Source organism: Ambystoma mexicanum, chromosome 12 (genome assembly GCF_040938575.1).
Source record: "Ambystoma mexicanum isolate Mex_15411 chromosome 12, UKY_AmexF1_1, whole genome shotgun sequence".
In the NCBI taxonomy this organism is placed as follows: domain Eukaryota; kingdom Metazoa; phylum Chordata; class Amphibia; order Caudata; family Ambystomatidae; genus Ambystoma; species Ambystoma mexicanum.
Genome location: NC_090936.1, coordinates 265,204,975 through 265,223,613, shown reverse-complemented (window position 1 = coordinate 265,223,613; position 18,639 = coordinate 265,204,975).

Sequence of the window (18,639 nt, the reverse complement as noted above, 5' to 3'; positions counted from 1 at the left end):
ATGGAAACAATGCTTATCTGACCACAAAAAAGCTAAAGTAGGAAACTACACAGTCTGTAGCAAGTAGACATTGTCAACAGAGGATAACAACTGATCAACAAGACTTTCAAAACCACTTAGGTTTACCAGAAGCAATGGCTGAGAAAAGAGGGCACCAGAAATAAAAGCTTAAACAGGTCAGAGCACCAATAACATATAAGGTAATCGATGGAATGATAAAATACAATATCGCCAAATTGCTTTTGGAAAAACTGAAGCACTTAAATGTATCTTGGGCATTTCTACAAAATATTGGCAGAGGTGCTTATCATACCCTGTTTACAAAAAGGGTGACTAGCTATATCCAAATATCTATAGGTTATCTGTGTGAGCAGTGCCCTAGGATAACTGTTCTGTGCCATCCTTGGCAAGAGAAGTGTGTTAGAGTCAATGAGCCTCATTACAAGTTTGGCGGTAGCCTTGCCGGTAAAACCGGCAGGCTGCTGCCAAACTTGCAATTTTTTCCAGCACCCGTGAATGAGCAATTACTGGGTCATCACGGCCCAGCCGGACCCAGTAATTGCCCATTCACGGGCTCTGGAAAAAAATGCTCCCCATTCCCATTTGAATGGGAATGGGGAGGTCGGATGCACAAGCAACATTCAGAATGGTACCGGTGCATCCGACATGCTCTGCTCGCGGGTGCTGGTATGCCGGCCAGGCCAGTCCTGGCAGACGGGAAGGCACGCGCAAGCAGAACTCGTAGTTTGCCGGTCCAGTGTAGAGGAGGTCGCAAGTAAAGCCTGCACTCCAGTCGCCCATTTTGAGGTACCAGGAACGTTCACACCAGAATATGTGATGTATGAGGACCAAATAATCCAGCAGAGAGCCGCAGTAGGGCTCTGCCCAGTACCTATCAGAAGAGCAACACCTATTGAAGTACCGATACCCAGTAAACCATGGACAGTGAGGTATCCATTAAGAAAACCCTACCAGCAGATGAGACGAAATGAAGAGTGCCTAAGTACAGTCCTGGAAGAAACCAAAAAGGTCTTAATGGAAGACAAATGTTGACGTTACGGGGACCCGGACAGACTCACAAATAGAAGAAATGACGACCCGAGAATGACACAAAGAGACGAAGCGCCATGAATAAAGATATTGTGAACCTAAAGTGGAAGAACAATGTTGAAATGCAAAGAAGTTCAAGCTGTAAGCAAGATAAAGATAGTCAACCAGTTTACACCTGTAAATATGCTTGGAACCGCAAGAAAGCTAAGAAAACAGTGTGGCTTGTTATGATAAGTAGAAGAATAGTGCGGCAAGCGCCATTATACATAAATCTACCTCAAACGAAGTACTTTAGTATAAGTATATTCCACTTTGCACAAAAGCAGAACCAACCCAGGTTACTAAAGGCCAAACACAAGAAGATTCATATTCTAGCAACACGAGTAGAGACGGCTGAATCGAAACTTGGCAGAAGCAACTTGTGCCAGGGAAGCCAAGGTCATACCAATAGACGAGGCGAACAGTAGCTACATATAATTGAAACTTAAGAACAGAGTATCCTGTCTCTGAAAGATCAAGATAAGGAGGCATAGGCAGGTGGCAAGCTAAATAAGAATCAAATACACAAATTGAGAGAAACTAGACAAATTCACGGTGTGGGAAGCACGTGACCAGCCGAGCGAGAAGAAGCATGGGTTTACACCTATGCTTGGCATCCACCCATGCAGAGATATCAGAACTTTTCCAGACAGAAGATGCAGTTTCGAGGCCAACCACAGTGAAATAATTGACACATAGTTGCTGAAGCGATGATTGATTGTAACCATAATTGGAGAAAGGCCGGGTAACTAAGGGGCACCCCGCACCTGGCCGACCGTTCTGCGTGCTGCTAAGTGAAGTGGAAGAATATTCATGGGGTTGGTGCCAACCCAATCACAACGGACCAAATAATCTAGGGTCCTATATTTAGTACAACCAATGAGACGTTGTACTTTAAGTGACGTTTTCAGTAGTCCTTTTTGAAGGTAGGGCTCAGATGCCCACCTGACAGTGTTTACCCAATCCCCTCACCCCGTTACCATATACAGATATAGTACCTATATTAACGTTACCTTTTCCTAACCAATAGAATTGCATGTTAACTTTTGAGTGTTACACGTCAATTATGATGAGTTTTGAGTATAAATGTTACAACTTGTATGAAGTTCGTTGGAATTGAAGCGAGAAGGACAATTGCATCACTGCTGATTTCCATGACTCCCTGTTCTTTGTACTTGTCATTAAACGGACTCCCTTTGACAAACCGTTGAGTTGTCCTTATTGATTGGTGTTGGAGTAATAAATCTGCACCCCCATCCATCTCAAGGGTGCAGCTATCTCGTCTTAAAGTACTTTGGAGCAAACCTCGGCTCTAGGGGCAGGCCGGGGGTCTCTGGAGTACACTAGTAACAACAATCCTGGCAAGCTTACCGGTACCGTTCTTACCAGACCGGCAAACTTATAATGAGGCCCAATGTCCTACACAGGGACCAAACATTATTCATTGTGTATATTCGTATAAACCTTACCCATATACACACACACATCAAAATAATTGTTTGCCTCAATATGGAACTCATGACTATTTCTAGAACATTTTGAAAGTGATAGTGGTGGAAAAACATCCCACTGATTAAGGGTAGATATTCCAGAACAGAATGCAGTGTGAACCGAATTTGAGGGGAGACCACTTAAAACAAGAATGGGGAGCTAGACAGGGATGTTCTCTTGGCCAAACTCCATTCATATGAATGAATTAGCAGTCACTTAAAAAAAGTCCCAGACACCTGGACTAACACTAGAGGACACACATATTAGTTGCCTACTGTATGCTGATGACTTTGTCCTTTTGCCGTTGCTAGACCTAGGGCTCCAACAAATCCTGTCCAATTAAAAAACATACGGCACACTTTGGTTTTAAACCACAAACAAAACCACACAAAACACACACACCTAGGTCCATACCCACTGCTACCCAAAATAGAGAAACAAACAGGCAAGTTTGAGATGCACCTAAGAAAAAGTCAATGGTTTCACTATAAATATTGAAAAGAAATATCCCCAAAACTCCTTTACTAAACTTGACCATGTGTACACAGGCAAATAAGAGAGGAGCAATATTAAAGTTTGCCAAATGGCTTGGTGGTGAGCCAGCATTACCTTGCTTTTACATGTGGAGAGCACAAGCTCTCCCCTCATCTTAGAATGGTAATGCGGTCTATAGAGCTGGTAATGTATAATTCCTCAAGATCAGAGAAAACAATATATTTAAACGCATGCTCTCACTTACTAGCAATATCCCAAATATCCTGCTCAGACTCAATTTAGACAGCCTGGGAATAATCATATCACAGAATTCCAACCTTTTATCTATGAAGAAAAAATATGTTTTTCACCAGTCCTATATGTTCAGGGCATCTTTAATATGGCTTTCATGCCCTGCCAGGAGGGCGGACATGGCCTTTAAGGGCTCGCTAGCCCGAGCTAAAGAAGGCCTGAGCGAAGCGAGGGCCTCAGTTTGGGCTGTGGGCTGTTAAAGGCCATATCCACCTGACTAGAAGGGTATGAAAGCCATCCGCATTGCAGGGTTCGTCCCAGGTAGGAATGGCTTTCACAATTTTTAATGGGGAGATCTGCACAGCTTGCGCAGCCGATTTCCAGAAGAAAAATTGAGAAAATAAAACTATTGCTGCCGCCATAGGGAAAAGGGACTCTTTTCCATGTCTATGGTGGCAGCCAAATGGGAGGAGAGGTAGGACTGGAGCACAATGCTCCCATCCCGCAGGTAACTGGAGGGTGTGGGAAGGGGAATTGGGTCATTTTTGGGAGGGGGGCAACATAAGAAAACAAAAGGCACCATCCAGGGAAGGGCCTTTGGTGGCTGGGACAGAGAACGGACATAGTGTATTCTCTATCGCTGTTCCAGCCACATGATAGGCTGAGTGCCCTTCACCACGTGCCAAGGGAATTTCTTCTTATAGAAGGGGTACCCTACTGATGTGTTTGAAATATATACAATTGATGTCCAACATGTAAGTACTAAACTACTTCTGTGAGGATCCAACTCAGATAGTAATCCTTCTGTAAACTGTTCAAAAACAGCTTAATATAAGTAAATCATGTTCATAGGAACATCTTTATTCATTTTGTTCTGTCTTTGATGTCCCTGTCTTATGTGTCTATGTGCACCATGATGACCGCAGGCATGTCGGCACATTATAAATACATAAATAAGAAAAAACGGAATGATTGGCGAGAACAGAGATAATGAGCTTTTTCATGACATCAAAAGGAAACGTGACAATGAAAAATACTGATGTACCTTTCAGACTTTTGTTACAAAAGTTTCCTTACTTGAACAAGTGCCTATGGATAATGCTCCTGCTGGCTGATTTTATGCAGAAATGGATAAAAAGAATGTCTGACAGCTGACAAGTCTAGTACTGCCACAGAAGATATTTCTAATTTGGGTTTCTTCTGTACTTTGTATGGAAGATTAAGATCTATGTGTTTGAAACTGCTTATTTTAGATCATCCGAAGTAGGAACATTATATAATGCACTAGATTTCTGTGGGTCCTCAGAAAATGATGGAGTCCATAGCAGTCATCGTCCAGAAGGTCTAGATGTAGATATGTATACAAATGCAATTGATTTCATGAAAATGTAAAACTTTGTACTATGTAAGATTTCATGAAGGCTTTCACTATACCATTATTCTTTTTTAATTGATTATTATTGTGTATTATTATCAATCTATCAGAGGTCATCCCAGAGGTCACCCTGGGATGCAATTAATCCTGATTACGATTATCATTATCATCATTATGATGCTCTATAAATTCTGTACTTAAATTAAAGCAGGTTTTAATTGATGAGTAGTGGAAGAGAGGAGGAACTAGAAACCGGATCAATGGGGCATAACAGGGCTGCACTGAAGGGAAGCCTAATTCTGACAAAGGCTTTTGCAAATCAAGTTACTTGGTTGCAGTGTATACAGTGGAATACATAAATTGTTAAGTTACATGATGACTTTTAGTATATGAAATATAAGTGATGTATTAAATGAATGTTAGTAAATATTTTTTAATTTTTTTAAATCAAATTTTATTGGCATTTTGGTTACAACAACAATTGAAAACAATATTACCATGTGTGCTCCTCCAGATTATAACATTCCCCCCTCTGCCCTCCCCCAACTCCCTCTCCCCATAGTCATGGATTCTGGAAGTGGAACTCCTTCAAGAGTTGAAAGCATGGTAATGTCTGCTGCAGTTGAAATCAGAACTTCTCATCTATGCACGCCAGGACATTGGGCCTGTGAGTCAACCACCACCTCCGGGATCCCCCTCAGCCGGCCTCGTGACTCCTACACCACCCGTTACCCTTGGATACCTCCCCAACGAGGTGTCCCATGCAATCCATTCCCAGGCTTGTCAGGCCAGTCACCCATACTTTTCAAAGAACGGGAGTCACATTCCCTCAATATTAGACGTAGACTCGTCTATGAGCTGGGTCAGATACTTGGTAGTCCATTCCTTTTCCACTGGCATTTGGTGGCTTTTCCACCTCTGGGCCAAGCAGCATCTAGCCACCACCATCATAACATGAAACATTTGGTATTGCACCAACTCTCCATCCAAAGACACACTAAGCAAAACCAGCCACAGAGAGGAGTCTCTCTGCATCCCATCCACCTCTTTTATCCATGATAGGACCTCCCCCCAGTATGTCTGTACCCTCAGACATTTCCACCACATATGTATGTAATCCCCCTTTTCAATATGACATTTCCAACAGTGTGGGTTGTATCCCTCCCCCATCCTCGCTATCCACACCAGAGGGTAGTGCCACCTGTGCAGCAGTTTCAGGGCTTTATGCCGATACTGGAGTGAAATGGTTGAATGGGTGCTTGCCTGCACATTCTAGCCCACCTTGCGTCATCAATATCCTCACCCAGATCCTGTCCCCACTTCACTCTTGTAGGGGGCGGTTTCCTCAGTGCTGCAAGTAGGAGCAGCTTATAGAACTTAGATGTCATTACCTTAGACCCTCTTTGCGAGATCAGAAACCTTTCAAAATCATTCAGCTCCCACTTGAGGTTCTCCCCCAATTTTCCTCAGTCAGATCCCCTTTTAGTTGTAGATAACGAAAGGGCGATATTTTGTCCAGACCCAGGGTCTCCTCCAGATCCTGTCGAGATATGAAAAATCCCCTTCCCATAACTGTCCCGCCCTAGTAAGCCCGGCCTCATACCAATGCTGGAACACCAGAGGCTCTTCAATCCCGTCCCAGAGCGGGGGAGCCCAGATGCAGCTCAGGGGCAAAGGCCACAATGTGAGCCACTTATTGTCCCCGCGCTCTTTCCATACTGACCACAGGACCCCCAACACCGGATGTCGCAGAACTCTCTCCTGGATACAGGCTTTGGGGACCCATAACCATTCATCTAGCGTGAACGGGGAGATCACCTCATTGTCCACAGTCACCCATTATTTCCCGGTCCCTGGTATGAAATGATCCACTAGGACCCGAAGCTGGGTCGCCCTATAGTACATCTCTAAATCGGGAAGGCCCACTCCCCCTCCTCCTTTGGCCTTGTCAGTGTCTCATACGAGATCCTATGCTTCTTCCCTGCCCATAGATACTGCAACAGGGTTTGTTTCACCTCCAACAGGAACGACCTGGTCACCAGTGTAGGCAACATCTGGAACAGGAACAAAAACTTGGGGATAATTACCATTTTTATCGAATTGAGGCACGGCATTCATGAGAATCCCCCTCCTGCCCATCTCTCAATATCCCGTTTGACTGCCGACCAGAGGGGGAGAAAGTTGCTAGCAAACAAGTCATCAGAGTTTTACGTCACCTGAATCCTGAAGTAATGAAACACGTCCCTCTGAACCCTAAAGGGGAGCCCTACCACAAATTCCTCCTCAATGTTTGATAACGTCCCTGCTATAAATGCCACTGATTTCCCCAGGTTTACCTTAAAGCCTGACAGACTCCCATAGTGCTCCAGACTACGTAACACATGCGGTATTGATTAGGATGGTTTTGTCACGTACAGAAGTGCGTCATCTGCAAAAAGGCTGATCTTACAATGTGTTTCCCCTATCTCGATACCTCTGATCTCCTCAGTGGCCCTGACAGACGCTGCCCACAGTTCCATCACTAGCACGTAAATAACCGGAGACAGTGGGCAGCTCGGTCTTGTGCCTCTCCCTAACGGAAATAACCCTGACTCGCTTCCATTAACCACCACTCTCGCCGAGGGGTTTGAGTATAGAGCTGATAGCCAGCCCATCCATCTCGGGCCCATCCCCAAGATGAAAAGACTTCCCCCATGAAGGCCCAGCTTACCCTGTCAAAAGCCTTTTCGGCATCTAAGGAAAGGAGGAGCGCCCCTTCTTCCCGTACTGTCCTTGAGCTCAGCACATGGAGAGTTTTGCGCATGCTGTCTGCCCCTTGTCTGTTCAACACAAAACCGACCTGGTCTGGGTGGATCAATTTGGAGAGTGCATCTCCAGTCACGTTGCCAAGATTCAGGCAAAGACCTTAGCATCCACATTTAAGAGGGGAGATAGGTCTGTTCGAGCCGCAGTCCTCCAGGTCTTTCCCAGGTTTTGGTATCAGCGTTATCAGGGCTTGAAGGAATGTGGGGGGTTTTGTGTCCTGCCCCCTTATCCGATTGAATAACTTGGCCATGGGTCCCGCCAGTGAGGATTGGTACTGTTTATAAAAGTTGGCCATAAAGCCATCTTCCCCAAGGGCGTTCCCTGTCTTCAACCGTTTGATAGCTTCCAACACTTCTTCCCCCGTTATATCCCTCTCTAGGGCCTCTCATTCCGCTTCTGCGAGCCTAGGGAGGTTTCGCCCCCGGCCAGATAGCTCTGCATTACCCCCACCGATTCCTCTTCCTGCTTGGTATATAGCTGCTTGTAGAAACTTGTGAAGCACTCCGTTATCTCGTTCCCCTGTATGCTTTCTGCCGCCCATGTCTCAAATTCCACCTACCCTCCTCTCCGCGCTATACTATACCCATAGTCCTGTGTGCCAACAAAGTCCCCACTGTGTCCCCTCTTTCATAGTATCTTCGCCGGGTATACCTCATCTTCTTGGCCACCTCCCCGATAAGGACTGTGTGCAGTGCCTGTCTCTTGTCTCTCATAACCCCAAGGAGAGCCTTCCTGTCTACCCCCTTCAGGTTGAGTTGTGACCGTATTGTTTGCAGCTCCTTACGTAGATTACTCTCAATCAATGCCCTTTCGCGTTTTTCTACGTGAGCCTTTTCGCAATGAGCAGGCCCCGAAAGTGGCCTTTGCCGCCTCCCACACCATCACCAGGTTGGTCTCTCCATTATCATTGGTCTTGAAATAAGCCCTTATTTCTTCCCTCAAGAGCTCCCTGAATACCTGGTCCCTTAATAGGGTATCATTACACTGCCACCTGCCTCCCCTCACAGCCTCTGGTAACCTCCAATCCACCACCACAAGCTCATGATCCGACCACGTGATAGCCTCCACAGTCGGCACCCGATCTCCCCATCGCCCTCCTCCGATATCAGCAAGAGGTCTATTCTCGTATAAGATTGATGTGAGGGAGAGAAAAATGTGTATCCACCAGGCCCGGCCAAGACCTGCGACAAATGTCAACCCAGTAGTGTTCCCATAAGAGGTCTTTTGTGGTCCCTCTCATCCCCGTCCCCTTTGACGACCACCAATACAGCTGGGGGTCCAATATCAGGTTGAGGTCCCCCTAGGACCATGGTCCCTTCCACCCATTCGTCCAGTGACATAAACACCTGGTGTATGAACTGGTTCTGGTCCACGTTGGGTGCGTAAAGGGTAGCCAATGTGACCCGTACTCCCTCGCATGTGCCTTTTATTCACAGAAACCTGCCCCCAAAACCTCTCTTGTTATCAATATCCATGAGGTGGAACGATTTGCCCAAGAGTATACCCACCCCTTCCTTCTTGGAGGATTTATGAGAAGCCCAAAAGTTCCTGCCTTTTATTTTTCCCTTTATCAGCGACTCCGCTTAACTTCGATAGTGTGTTTCTTGTAGAAAGAGGACTATCAAATTCTGTTTACGGAACTTGTTACTAGTGAGGGATCACTTATTCTGAGAATTTAAGCCCTTAATGTTCAGCGTGCCAACCCGTCCCTCAACCATACCCTCTTCTCATCCTGTGCCTTGGGTATCCCATGCTTCCTGCTGGGAACAAAGCCTTCCTTGGTTTAAGAATCCATGACATTCCCTGTGTTCCGCCACCCCTTTCCGCCCCCCTCTGCCCTCTCCATTGCCTCCCCCTACCCTCACTACCCTCCCCACTTCCCTTCCCTTTGTGGCGTCCGTCCCCACCTCCCAGAGTGACTGGGTCCGGTCGACGAACCAACAAGGGCTCGTCCGCTGCCCAGTGTTATATGACTAATGGGATCATCGCTCATTCGTCTCCAAAACAGACCAAGGTGTGTAGTGTGCTCCAAGCTCCTTAGGCCACGGTTCCCCAAATTCTCCTCAGCTAGATCCCGGTATGCCCCTTAATAAGTCAACATAAAGAACCTTCAACAACATCATACAAACCACAACAGGTAAAGCCTCACAAACAATGTATTGCAAGCCCAATTCCACCGGTGAAACCAAGAAAAATAAAGCCAGCCAACAGTGGCCTTCTACCAGGCCATCTCTCCCCCACTCGCCCCCGGGCTTTCCGAGGGCTCAGCTGAAGGGGTACAGTATTGCAGCATACTTATGTCACACCTTCAGTTTACTTCAAGTGCCCCGCCCCCCCGAGACCGCAATGGGGTGTTTAACTTTCTGAAACATCCGGGTCCCTCTTGCCCTCTGCTTTCCACTAGTTGATTCTGGGCCTCTAGAACCCCGCGTGGGATCTGGGTCTCCATTGCTCCGTTCCGCTGAGTGGTGCCCACGGCCACCCACCAGGTACTCTGTGACTCTCTGGATGTCCTCCTCAGCAAAAAGATGATGTCTTTCCCTACCCCATTCAAAAGCCAGATAGAATGGATGTCCCCAGTGGTATCTGACTCCCTTCTCCTGCAGCCACTTGGAGAGGGCCCCACATTCTTTCCTCATCAACAACCTAAGGGCCGTAAGATCCTGAAAATGGCCTCTTTAGAGTCTCCATATTGTATCTCTCGAAGGCCCTTCACCTTTTCCAGAATCCTGACCTTATACATGTAGTAATGTAGATGTGCCAGCACCGAATGGGGGCCCGCACTCCCCCACAGCCCGATGGACTGTGTCCAACATAACACCCTCTCCCAAGTCCGCCCAAAGGACAATCCTTATTATGTCCTGCACCTTGCCTTCCAGGCTGAGTGGGGTCTCTCCCTCTGCCTCCACTAGTCCGAAAATGCATAGATGTTTTCTCCTCTCGCGATTCTCCATGTCATCTACCTTGAGGTGAAGCTCTTCCTCTCAGCATTGTATTTCCATGAATCTTGCCTCCATCTGTGTCTCAAAGAGCCCGGTGGACGATTGGTTGGCCTCGACCCCGTCCATTCTATCCTCCAACGTGGTTACTTTAGCCGTGAGAGCAGCCAGCTTGCCCCCTATGTCCGTTCTCATCCGCCTTATCTCTCCAAGAATGGTCTGAATGTCGTCTTTGATGGAGCCCAGCTCCGTCGGGGCTGCAGCGGCACCTCCAGAATCCATCTCAATGTTTTCTGCCTGGAATTGAAACTTCACCAGAGCTCCCTTCCAACTCATGAGGTCCCCCTCCCCAGGGCCCCCGGGTCCTCAGCATATCATGGTACAGTTCCAGTGGGCCATGGGTCTGCTTCCCGAAGCTGTGGTTGAAGGGTAGATGCAGTAGACCCGTCATCCAGGGGGTTGGGGGTGGGGCCAGCATAGCCAGGCGCTACTATCTGTGTAGGCATGTCTCCCCCTGCTCTGTAGGCCTCGTCGGGGTGGGCCCTTGCTGATGTCTTTCTCCGGGGGCACACTGGGGTGTCCTTTTCTCCCTTTGACTTGCGGGGGTAGGCACCCTTCCCCCTATATGGCTGCCGTAGGATGGTCCACTAAGTGGGCGCCTGCCCCTGGTGAGGCTGTTTTGCACGCCTAGGGCCACGTTCGTCGTACCCCTCCAACTGCCAACAGACACTCCCAGGCACTGCGCTGAGACTGGCTGAGTCCCTGTGAGATGTGGGTTGGGGACTGTCTCTCCGTTCGTCCCCCCTCGCAGCCACTTCATGCCCCCCTGCTGAACCCTTCGATCCTTCCCCCTGTGCATCTATACCAACCTCTCCGGGTGTCACTGTGTATTGTGCAGCTCACCTCACAGTCCAGTGGATTCAGGGCAGTTGGGCCTCCCGACCACTGCTTTTCCTAACTTTCAGCCTTGAGACCCTCAGTGTCCAGCCCCAGATCTAGATACAGGGGTGCTGGACCCTGGGGTGGGGGCGTCATCTCTGGCTATCAGCCCTGTCCAGGTTTAAGTCAAACTCTCCTCCGGATTTGCCGTGGCACAGAGCTCCTTGAGTTGCTCAACACGGGGGTGGGTATGTGGTTCCCAGGACCTCCTCACCTTGTGTACATGGAGACTTGTGCTCACCCCCTCATGCAGTGCCCTGGGCTTGCTGCCGCGATGGCCCGTGCATGGGGTAGCCTCACTGGTTGATGTTCTAAAGTGGTGATTTAATCCTCAGGGCCTACTCCCAATATATGGGGCACTGTCAAGACAATCCCCAGATCACTGCTGCACCCGCAGCGCGGCTCCTTGCTCCCTCTCCTCTCCAATAGAGATCACTCGGCAGTTGCAGGCAAGTCCTTCATTGTTTGTGGCACCACTGGGAAGGGGGGCTGCCCTCTGTGTGAGGGCTATCCTCCCCATTGCAATGATCTTCTCTGGGCAGTCTTCTTTATCTTTCCACGCATGGTCTCTCCTTCAACTTTGCCTCGGGCGCACTCCCGCGTAAGCCCAGGCTAGGAGAACCACGTCCGTCAGGTGCCGACGGTGCGCCACTGCAGCCTATCTCACGGGGCTCCATCTACCCCCAAGGGACACATTCAGGGCAGTTCACAGCACACTGCTGTATGTGGGGCGTGGCTCCGCACAATGCGGCTCCTCCAGGCACGGAACCCGGGCACCAAGTGTGTTCCCTAAGGCACCCACAGCGCTGTCAAGATGGGTCCACCGCCCGGGCAGCTCCGCCCGCCGAAGAGACCGCCTCTAGTCTTCAATGGTATGCTACGGGACCCATGTCCCGACTCCTTTCGTGCTGCAGTTTCCGCAATGTGGGCTTCTGCCGCTGCTATCCATCAAGCCGGTGGTTGCTCTGTTCACCTCTCACCCATCACTGTGTGGATCGTGGGTGGGGGGAGGGGAACTCTCTCCTCAAGGATCGCTTATCTCAGCTCAGGGGGCACCGTGGGATGCCAGGATTTCACCCCCACATGGGCCTTAGGTTTCAGTAGCGATACATCAACCTGAGATGAGAGATGGATCCCTCTCTATCTGCGTCAACTCCACAGATTTCCCAGGGCTGAGGAGGGAGCTATCAGCTCAGGCAGACATATTGTCTGCACCCCCTGGTGGCCTCTTGTTTTTGATTATCGATTGTTGGTCTACTGATTTGTATCCCAAAAAACTATTTTTCTACTTTTGACTTCACTAGAGCAAAGCGAAGTCTGATCATTCCTGGCCAGAGCTCTCAAAACTCAAGTGAAAATGTAACAAAGCCCAGAAAGACAGGTGATGCAGAACGCATTCAAGAATCAGGGACTTGGTTATGCAGAACAATGAAAGGAACCTGGAACCATTGCAACTAGGCTTACCTGCAGAAGAAGCAAAAGAGAGGTGCTTCACCAACTGGGAGATCCAGATTCAGACACAAAACAAACCGAAATGGTACAAGTTTTAAAACAGAAAATCCACTTTAGCAGACTGTCTAGTTAGTGTACACAAATCCACATCACATAGAGACAGTGAGCAAATGCATGATCAGTGACCATAGTCTAGAAATGGAGAGGCCACAGACCTGGAAAGCAGATGAAGACTGGATCTGTCAACAATGTAACATAAATAAGGAAGGTAATCAGTCAAGGGGAAACAATTTCACTTAATAGTAGAAACTTTGTTTCAATTAAGTTGAACACATCAGTGTCAACCTGCAGTTAATTAATAATACAAGTTGGGCTAATGGAAAATTAGACCCACTGCCACAAATATAAGGGGACAAGGCAATTATACTATGAGGAATGCTATAGAAATATCAATGGCCTCGTAATGCTCAAGGATGAGCACAATTCCACATGCTTCCTGAAGAAAATCCAGAGACAGTAGAAAGAAATAACAGAATATCTAGAAACCTGCAACACCATCACAAGCACACAATATTTCGTACAGAGCCGATCTGCAAGCTATCGCACTGCTCATATTTCCTTGAGTAATGCTGAAACAGTATAAATGAACTGAAAAGTGAGAAAGAGGAAAGGATTAAGACAAGGAGACATTCACATAGTGAAATAGTTTCAGAAAAAGGCTGCTGAGATAAAGAGCGATATTTGGAGAAAAGTTGGGTGATGTAGAAAGAAATTGAAACATAGATCTATTTCGAAGTATAGAGTAATTCTGAAACATTTTAGAGTCAAAGGGTAGATTTAGATAGAAAGACCGCTTTAATGATATTTTTATTCAATTTAATTTCAAATGTGTATTCCCTGAGAATAGTTGCAGGCAGAAACCGACACAGATAATACAGGATTTCATGAATTCTTACAATTTAAAAAGTGTTACAAATAATGTATAAATTGCTTTATGAGGAAGAGGCTATATGAAAAAAGGAAGAAAAGAGTAGAAAGAAAATAAGTAGATTTAGCAAGACCATCAGTCAGAAATACATGTATGAACAGATATTTAAAGAAGGATCGATTTAGCATGTGAAAGGTAATGAGGCATTTAGATAAAGTGAGATTCAGAGGTAGCCTGAATTATAGAAATACATTTAGATTGCTAACTAGCAAGTCTATATTTGCAGGTCACATCCAGCATGCATACCGTCCTTACAGACTACCACCATGTGCTGTCTCTGTGGTGCATGTCTGTAAGATGATACCGGACACTTCTAAAACATAAATCACATTAAAATGTAATTCACAATCCCTGGAACCAGAGCTTCAGTGTCGCCTCATTTGTTTATCCTGTCCCAGATGACCTCAAAACACACCAGGTATCGAAGACAGTTTAAGGCTTTTTATTAGGAAAATTGAAATGGAGTTTGGCCATCCCTCTCCCACTCGTATACGCCGGGTGGTTTGCTCCTTAGCCCAGGCGTCCCTCAATGCAGTATGGCCACTGGAGTTTGGTAACCGATATTGTCTAATCGCTGACTGGCTGGTCATGATGGCGTAAGGGCAAACACTCTTTCTATATACCTCTGTCTGGGAACTGTCTAGGTGAATTGTAACCTAAGTTCCACAATGCAATTGGTACAGGTAGGAGTGCCATCCAAACACTCAGGTCTCACTTAGCCTTTGCTACCATGCCCATGTATTCCTCACCATGATGCTCTATCTATGTTCTCCCACTATCCTCTCTTTCTTTTTCCCATTCTTCTTCATCACTCTCATCCTTCCATTCTGTCCCGCTGATGCTCTCTACTCCACTTCCCTCTCTACCACTACTCTCTCCTCTCTGCACTAAAACTATCCCCACTACACACAACTCTTCCGTCTCCCCTACAACTATTCTCCACTACCATATACACTGCTATTATTCTCACCTCTCCACTGTACTACTGTACATTCCACCGGAACCTTCTCCAACAGTCACCTTCCTTTCACTCTCCCAGTCACCTTCCTATTCACTCACATTCACCTCCTACTCACACTTCGATAGTATCACTCACTCTTCTGGCACACACTCTCACACCTAAGTACCACGTTCTTCCACTAACCACCTCGTACACCCCTTCACTAATCCTACTCCCCTGCACCGTCCTTCATCCACTTGGTCTTTTGATCCTCCTCCTCTCTTGATCTAACTTAAACCACTCAGACCTGTCTGTTTCCTATGCTCCTTTTTGTCTCCACATTTCCCCAATTTTGGCTCTCTCCCTCACCTGATTCGCAGGCCAAACACTGGCTTTGCTTTCCCCAGGGAAGTTCCTACAGGTAAGTAAACACATAAATATATAAGGACCACTCTGCCATGTTGCTGAAGCGAAGAATAGCACTGCAGTTAATTCCTGGCTGAGCATCTGGGATGTCAGCTTGATATGCGGTCCTCTCCACTGTGTTTGTCAAGGTCAGAGACATTTTACAACCCTTTCTCCATGGCATGATGGAATTGCAGTTCTGATGTGCAGATTGCTCTGCCATTTCATAGTTACTTGCTGCCTCTATCCCATTTGGGTTGCTCGCTCGCTCCTCCAAAGCCAGGTCTTCTGGGTGATGTAGTCATATGGGACATTTAGAGAAAAATGGGCCATCATTGTGCAATAGAGGTATGGGCAAGAAAAGGTGGTACTTATTTCAGCCAGGCAGCCACAGATAGAAGGAATGGGGCCCTCCAAACCGCCACACCCCACCTCTGGAGCATTACTGGGTTTGGTGAAAAACCTGTTAGGCCTATCACCTCTGGTTGGGATGGGACCCCATTCCCTCTTGACAGGGTCATGTCCCTGACGCTGTCAAAATGCATTTGGTGAACGTGTGAGCACTGGAGGATATTAGAAGATTAAGCTTCATGTCATCTGCAGCTGTGAAATCACCCTTTCCATTCAATGAGAGAGAAAACAATACTTCCAGGCAAGCCACAACCTCTTTCTTTGACTCTCAATCCCTTCTAGTAACCCATTAAATATAATGAAGTCTGACAAGTAATTTAATAATAATCAAATTTGAGACAATGTAAACCTTCCATGTACTGTTTCTTTATTGGACTGACAAGTAAAAAAGTAACAAAACATTAAAACCTGTCTTGTCGGTAGTAGAGAATATTCTGTATTATATTTGTTAACACAAGGCTTTTCTTATTAGACAAATGTTTTGCGGTTTCTGGATATTGAAAGAAGGCACCAATCCATTTTTCTCTCCCTGTACTTCTCACCATGAAAAATAATACCAAATAGGTTGTACTCTCTGCAGTCGATACCAGTAGAATGCTTTCTCACATTTTGCTAAAATGTAGGTTCCGCTCAAATGTGAACAAATGTAAAAAAAACACCTCCTTTTGGAACAATCCTCATATCTGGTTGCCTGGGCATCAAACAGAAAAGGATGAATGGTAGAACTTGGCTATTTGTTATTCCAGTGATATCTTCCATTTGGGCAAACGTAACAAATTTAATTTCCCGAAAGATTAAATATTGAGAGAAAACTCCCGTATTCAATCAGTTCATCAATACTATCATGATGGCCTACCTTTGACCTTTAACACTGATCCAGAAATATCTTTAATGATCTATAATTTATCAGGACATGTTGCTTCTAAAATATTTTAAAAGCTGACTACCACACATTTTCCCTTGAAATGCTTTTTGTCAAGATTCTTCGAGTAATGAATCTGAAGATACGCCAGAATAATGGGAAAAAATGTATTGTCCAATAAATTAGGTTAACTTGCAGTTTCCAACTAATGTTTTTCTCTCTTAAATAACTGTTCATGTGACTATCTCTAAAATGTATGAAGCCTAGTGTGACAAGGTCTCAGTGAGTCACAAGAAAAGTCAAATATGTTATCAGTTTTTATAATAAAAAGTATTTAAACAAAAAAGAAAATTGACGGTGAGTCTATGAGTGATCGCTATTTCCTTTCCCTCACCCTTGAAGGGGGCTCCCACCTCCCTAGCTCAGGCTCTCCACTCAAACGAGTCTAATGGCAGTACAGATTTACTATCGGTAGGTGACCTCTACCATCTGGGCTAGCCCTGCTACAATGGGGCCTACAGACCATAACCATGTCGATAAAACTCCCTCAGGGATTTCCTGGGAGGCCTAGCGACGTAGTCTGATTGTCCTGGACTCTGGGCCTTCCCCTCGATGACTGTCTCCCACAACCTTTACCTCACTCTCCCCTCCCAACCTTTGTCTCCCTTTTCTCTCCACACGCTCCATCTCTGGTCCTTTTCTCTGTCTCTCCGTCCCACTATGTCTGTCTCTCTCTCTCTTTCTCTCTCCCACTCTCTCTACTCTCCAGCTTCCTCTAATCTCTACACTCCGTCTTTTGGTCTTAACATCCTCTCTTCCTTCTCCTGTCTCCACTCTCCAGCTCCCTCCTGATCTCCCTGCCCTCTATACTACCCTGCCTCAACCCTCCTCTCCCTTCCTGCCTCTCACTTCCCTCTCCTCTTTTTCGCTCTCACTTTACTCTCAACCTCCCCTCCTGCACTCTTTCCAGAAATAACTTTCTTTACTACTCCACTTACCTTGCTGGCTGTCCGATTCATGGCTAACCGTGAGGGAGGACTTGCACTCCCACGAATAGGAGCAGTGGATACTGTTGGGCCGGCGTAGCATTTGAACCGCATTTGCCTAAATAAAGCCTGCACCAGAGCGCTGAAGCGGCGCTACATTGGCACGACAGTGACACGCATGTCGCCATCTGACAAACTGACAGCTGGTGGCATGGCATCGGTGGAAACAATTAATTACAGTGCACACCACCTGGAAGACTTCAAAAATACCACCTTTCCACCGGCGACTACCTCTGTTAATAATGGTAATCACAAAGTATCCGTAACTACAGATAGACTGTTGAGGTCTGCAAAGGGCTTAAATAATGGCAAACACCCTCCTTCATTGGATAACAAGATTGTACCCAAATACACACACTTTTTTTGTACCTCTGGTTTAGACCACTGCTGATGCCACCTTTGCAACTTACTCTTACATTGTGTATCAATTATCTTCATCCTTTGCCTGCCTTGACAGCAAAATGGCTAGCTCCATTACTGGTACCTTGACTAATAATTATTACCTTAAAACATCTACCGCTGATTGCAATGCGACCCATACAGATGTGATCACCTTGCCTGACTATAGGCAAATTATTCATGACATCTATGACATCCTTTTGCTACTCTCCCACATATACTGATATGGCTATTATCTGCCAAACTAAAGATAAAGACATTCCCGCATCTGTGGCATTCGTGACAGTGCTGGACGTAGAGAAATCGCTTCCCGGATTGATTTCAGAAGCGTCCAATGAGGAGAAACTGCTGCTAAACCAACATCAAATGCAGCCACCAAATGAACACCACCACGTGGATCGGTACTGGTTAACAACCTTGATGTGCATCAGTCCGTGCTAAGTCTACTCAATAAGAGCGTACTGCCCTCCCTTTATTACCTTTACTTAATTCCACTGGTTCAATCAAAGCTGATCACTAGGATTCTGGTGAGGGGGACAATATGGCCACTGATAATGAGCCTATCAGTATCTCTCGCCCACAACATGGAGGCAATTGATTATTTGCTAGCTTTTCTGGTAAAGCTTTGTGATGAATTGTACAAAACCTCAGCATACCATACTATTCTGCTAAATACAATAATTGACCAGTAGACTCCTCCTCGTCCTTTGACCGATATTGCACGCCTCACAACTAACTCCATTACATCTCTTCAAGAAAATGATGCTGCAGT